Genomic DNA, 5,780 nt, shown 5'->3' on the forward strand with positions numbered 1-5,780 from the left:
AATTTACATTGGAAACGTTTGGTTTAGCTGTTATAAAAGTTTGGTTTTTTAGTGCTGTAAATGCATTTTCAGCTCGCGCTGTACACATTTGCTATGAGAGGCATTATCTCATAAGGGAAATTTTGGACAATCAAATTAATGACTGCCCAGGCTTCAGGATGTCTTTTTACACTATATAAAGGTGGAAATTTACATTGGAAACGTTTGGTTTCGCTGTTATAAAAGTTTGGTTTTTTAGTGCTGAAAATGCATTTTCAGCTCGCACTGTACACATTTGCTATGTGAGGCATTATCTCATAAGGGAAATACTGGACAATCAAATTAATGACTTCCCAGGCTTCGGGATGCCTTTTTACACTCTATAAATGTGGAAATTTACATTGGAAACGTTTGGTTTAGCTGTTAATGAAGTTTCGTTTTTTTAGTGCTGAAAATGCATTTTCAGCTCGCACTGTACACATTTGCTATGTGAGGCATTATCTCATAAGGGAAATACTGGACAATCAAATTAATGACTTCCCAGGCTTCAGGATGCCTTTTTACACTATATAAAGGTGGAAATTTACATTGGAAAGTTTGGTTTAGCTGTTATAAAAGTTTGGTTTTTTAGTGCTGTAAATGCATTTTCAGCTCGCGCTGTATACATTTGCCTATGAGAGGCATTATCTCATAAAGGAAATATTGGACAATCGAATTAATGACTGCCCAGGCTTCAGGATGTCTTTTTACACTATATAAAGGTGGAAATTTACATTGGAAACGTTTGGTTTAGCTGTTATAAAAGTTTGGTTTTTTAGTGCTGAAAATGCATTTTCAGCTCGCACTGTACACATTTGCTATGTGAGGCATTATCTCATAAGGGAAATACTGGACAATCAAATTAATGACTTCCCAGGCTTCAGGATGCCTTTTTACACTCTATAAATGTGGAAATTTACATTGGAAACGTTTGGTTTAGCTGTTAATGAAGTTTCGTTTTTTTAGTGCTGAAAATTCATTGTCTGCTGGCGCTGTACACTTTTTCTAAGTGTTGCAATATCTCATGAAGGAAATACTGGACAATCAAATTAATGACTTTCCAGGCTTCAGGGTGCCTTTCTACACTATATAAAGGTGGAAATTTACATTGGAAACGTTTGGTTTAGCTGTTATAAAAGTTTGGTTTTTTTAGTGCTGTAAATGCATTTTCAGCTCGCGCTGTACACATTTGCTATGAGAGGCATTATCTCATAAGGGAAATATTGGACAATCAAATTAATGACTGCCCAGGCTTCAGGATGTCTTTTTACACTATATAAAGGTGGAAATTTACATTGGAAACGTTTGGTTTAGCTGTTATAAAAGTTTGGTTTTTTAGTGCTGTAAATGCATTTTCAGCTCGCGCTGTACACATTTGCTATGAGAGGCATTATCTCATAAGGGAAATATTGGACAATCAAATAAATGGCTGCCCAGGCTTCAGGATGTCTTTTTACTCTATATAAAGGTGGAAATTTACATTGGAAACGTTTAGTTTAGCTGTTAATGAAGTTTCGTTTTTTTAGTGCTGAAAATTCATTGTCTGCTGGCGCTGTACACTTTTTCTAAGTGTTGCAATATCTCATGAAGGAAATACTGGACAATCAAATCAATGACTTTCCAGGCTTCAGGATGCCTTTCTACACTATATAAAGGTGGAAATTTACATTGGAAACGTTTGGTTTAGCTGTTATAAAAGTTTGGTTTTTTAGTGCTGTAAATGCATTTTCAGCTCGAACTGTACACATTTGCTATGTGAGGCATTATCTCATAAGGGAAATACTGGACAATCAAATTAATGACTTCCCAGGCTTCAGGATGCCTTTTTACACTCTATAAATGTGGAAATTTACATTGGAAACGTTTGGTTTAGCTGTTAATGAAGTTTCGTTTTTTTAGTGCTGAAAATTCATTGTCTGCTGGCGCTGTACACCTTTTCTAAGTGTTGCAATATCTCATGAAGGAAATACTGGACAATCAAATTAATGACTTTCCAGGCTTCAGGATGCCTTTCTACACTATATAAAGGTGGAAATTTACATTGGAAACGTTTGGTTTAGCTGTTAATGAAGTTTCGATTTTTTTAGTGCTGAAAATTCATTGTCTGCTGGCGCTGTACACCTTTTCTAAGTGTTGCAATATCTCATGAAGGAAATACTGGACAATCAAATTAATGACTTTCCAGGCTTCAGGATGCCTTTCTACACTATATAAAGGTGGAAATTTACATTGGAAACGTTTGGTTTAGCTGTTATAAAAGTTTGGGTTTTTAGTGCTGTAAATGCATTTTCAGCTCGCGCTGTACACATTTGCTATGAGAGGCATTATCTCATAAGGGAAATATTGGACAATCAAATTAATGACTGCCCAGGCTTCAGGATGTCTTTTTACACTATATAAAGGTGGAAATTTACATTGGAAACGTTTAGTTTAGCTGTTATAAAAGTTTGTTTTTTTAGTGCTGTAAATGCATTTTCAGCTCGCGCTGTACACATTTGCTATGTGAGGCATTATCTCATAAGGGAAATACTGGACAATCAAATTAATGACTGCCCAGGCTTCAGGATGTCTTTTTACACTATATAAAGGTGGAAATTTACATTGGAAACGTTTGGTTTAGCTGTTATAAAAGTTTGGTTTTTTAGTGCTGAAAATGCATTTTCAGCTCGCACTGTACACATTTGCTATGTGAGGCATTATCTCATAAGGGAAATACTGGACAATCAAATTAATGACTTCCCAGGCTTCAGGATGCCTTTTTACACTCTATAAATGTGGAAATTTACATTGGAAACGTTTGGTTTAGCTGTTAATGAAGTTTCGTTTTTTTAGTGCTGAAAATTCATTGTCTGCTGGCGCTGTACACTTTTTCTAAGTGTTGCAATATCTCATGAAGGAAATACTGGACAATCAAATTAATGACTTTCCAGGCTTCAGGATGCCTTTCTACACTATATAAAGGTGGAAATTTACATTGGAAACGTTTAGTTTAGCTGTTATAAAAGTTTGGTTTTTTAGTGCTGTAAATGCATTTTCAGCTCGCGCTGTACACATTTGCTATGAGAGGCATTATCTCATAAGGGAAATATTGGACAATCAAATTAATGACTGCCCAGGCTTCAGGATGTCTTTTTACACTATATAAAGGTGGAAATTTACATTGGAAACGTTTAGTTTAGCTGTTAATGAAGTTTCGTTTTTTTAGTGCTGGAAATTCATTGTCTGCTGGCGCTGTACACTTTTTCTAAGTGTTGCAATATCTCATGAAGGAAATACTGGACAATCAAATTAATGACTTTCCAGGCTTCAGGATGCCTTTCTACACTATATAAAGGTGGAAATTTACATTGGAAACGTTTGGTTTAGCTGTTATAAAAGTTTGTTTTTTTAGTGCTGTAAATGCATTTTCAGCTCGCGCTGTACACATTTGCTATGAGAGGCATTATCTCATAAGGGAAATATTGGACAATCAAATTAATGACTGCCCAGGCTTCAGGATGTCTTTTTACACTATATAAAGGTGGAAATTTACATTGGAAACGTTTAGTTTAGCTGTTAATGAAGTTTCGGTTTTTTAGTGCTGAAAATTCATTGTCTGCTGGCGCTGTACACTTTTTCTAAGTGTTGCAATATCTCATGAAGGAAATACTGGACAATCAAATTAATCACTTTCCAGGCTTCAGGATGCCTTTCTACACTATATAAAGGTGGAAATTTACATTGGAAACGTTTGGTTTAGCTGTTATAAAAGTTTGGTTTTTTAGTGCTGTAAATGCATTTTCAGCTCGCGCTCTACACATTTGCTATGTGAGGCATTATCTCATAAGGGAAATACTGGACAATCAAATTAATGACTTCCCAGGCTTCAGGATGCCTTTTTACACTCTATAAATGTGGAAATTTACATTGGAAACGTTTGGTTTAGCTGTTAATGAAGTTTCGTTTTTTTAGGGCTGAAAATTCATTGTCTGCTGGCGCTGTACACTTTTTCTAAGTGTTGCAATATCTCATGAAGGAAATACTGGACAATCAAATTAATGACTTTCCAGGCTTCAGGATGCCTTTCTACACTATATAAAGGTGGAAATTTACATTGGAAACGTTTAGTTTAGCTGTTATAAAAGTTTGTTTTTTTAGTGCTGTAAATGCATTTTCAGCTCGCGCTGTACACATTTGCTATGTGAGGCATTATCTCATAAGGGAAATACTGGACAATCAAATTAATGACTGCCCAGGCTTCAGGATGTCTTTTTACACTATATAAAGGTGGAAATTTACATTGGAAACGTTTGGTTTAGCTGTTATAAAAGTTTGGTTTTTTAGTGCTGAAAATGCATTTTCAGCTCGCACTGTACACATTTGCTATGTGAGGCATTATCTCATAAGGGAAATACTGGACAATCAAATTAATGACTTCCCAGGCTTCAGGATGCCTTTTTACACTCTATAAATGTGGAAATTTACATTGGAAACGTTTGGTTTAGCTGTTAATGAAGTTTCGTTTTTTTTGTGCTGAAAATTCATTGTCTGCTGGCGCTGTACACTTTTTCTAAGTGTTGCAATATCTCATGAAGGAAATACTGGACAATCAAATTAACGACTTTCCAGGCTTCAGGATGCCTTTCTACACTATATAAAGGTGGAAATTTACATTGGAAACGTTTGGTTTAGCTGTTATAAAAGTTTGTTTTTTTAGTGCTGTAAATGCATTTTCAGCTCGCGCTGTACACATTTGCTATGAGAGGCATTATCTCATAAGGGAAATATTGGACAATCAAATTAATGGCTGCCCAGGCTTCAGGATGTCTTTTTACACTATATAAAGGTGGAAATTTACATTGGAAACGTTTAGTTTAGCTGTTATAAAAGTTTGTTTTTTTAGTGCTGTAAATGCATTTTCAGCTCGCGCTGTACACATTTGCTATGTGAGGCATTATCTCATAAGGGAAATACTGGACAATCAAATTAATGACTGCCCAGGCTTCAGGATGTCTTTTTACACTATATAAAGGTGGAAATTTACATTGGAAACGTTTGGTTTAGCTGTTATAAAAGTTTGGTTTTTTAGTGCTGTAAATGCATTTTCAGCTCGCGCTGTACACATTTGCTATGAGAGGCATTATCTCATAAGGGAAATATTGGACAATCAAATTAATGGCTGCCCAGGCTTCAGGATGTCTTTTTACACTATATAAAGGTGGAAATTTACATTGGAAACGTTTAGTTTAGCTGTTAATGAAGTTTCGTTTTTTTAGTGCTGGAAATTCATTGTCTGCTGGCGCTGTACACTTTTTCTAAGTGTTGCAATATCTCATGAAGGAAATACTGGACAATCAAATTAATGACTTTCCAGGCTTCAGGATGCCTTTCTACACTATATAAAGGTGGAAATTTACATTGGAAACGTTTGGTTTAGCTGTTATAAAAGTTTGGTTTTTTAGTGCTGTAAATGCATTTTCAGCTCGCGCTGTACACATTTGCTATGAGAGGCATTATCTCATAAGGGAAATATTGGACAATCAAATTAATGACTGCCCAGGCTTCAGGATGTCTTTTTACACTATATAAAGGTTGAAATTTACATTGGAAACGTTTAGTTTAGCTGTTAATGAAGTTTCGTTTTTTTAGTGCTGGAAATTCATTGTCTGCTGGCGCTGTACACTTTTTCTAAGTGTTGCAATATCTCATGAAGGAAATACTGGACAATCAAATTAATGACTTTCCAGGCTTCAGGATGCCTTTCTACACTATATAAAGGTGGA

Source organism: Idiotropiscis lumnitzeri, unplaced genomic scaffold (assembly GCF_059441095.1).
Source record: "Idiotropiscis lumnitzeri isolate Australia: NSW breed Sydney's pygmy pipehorse unplaced genomic scaffold, RoL_Ilum_1.0 HiC_scaffold_86, whole genome shotgun sequence".
Taxonomy (NCBI): Eukaryota; Metazoa; Chordata; class Actinopteri; order Syngnathiformes; family Syngnathidae; genus Idiotropiscis; species Idiotropiscis lumnitzeri.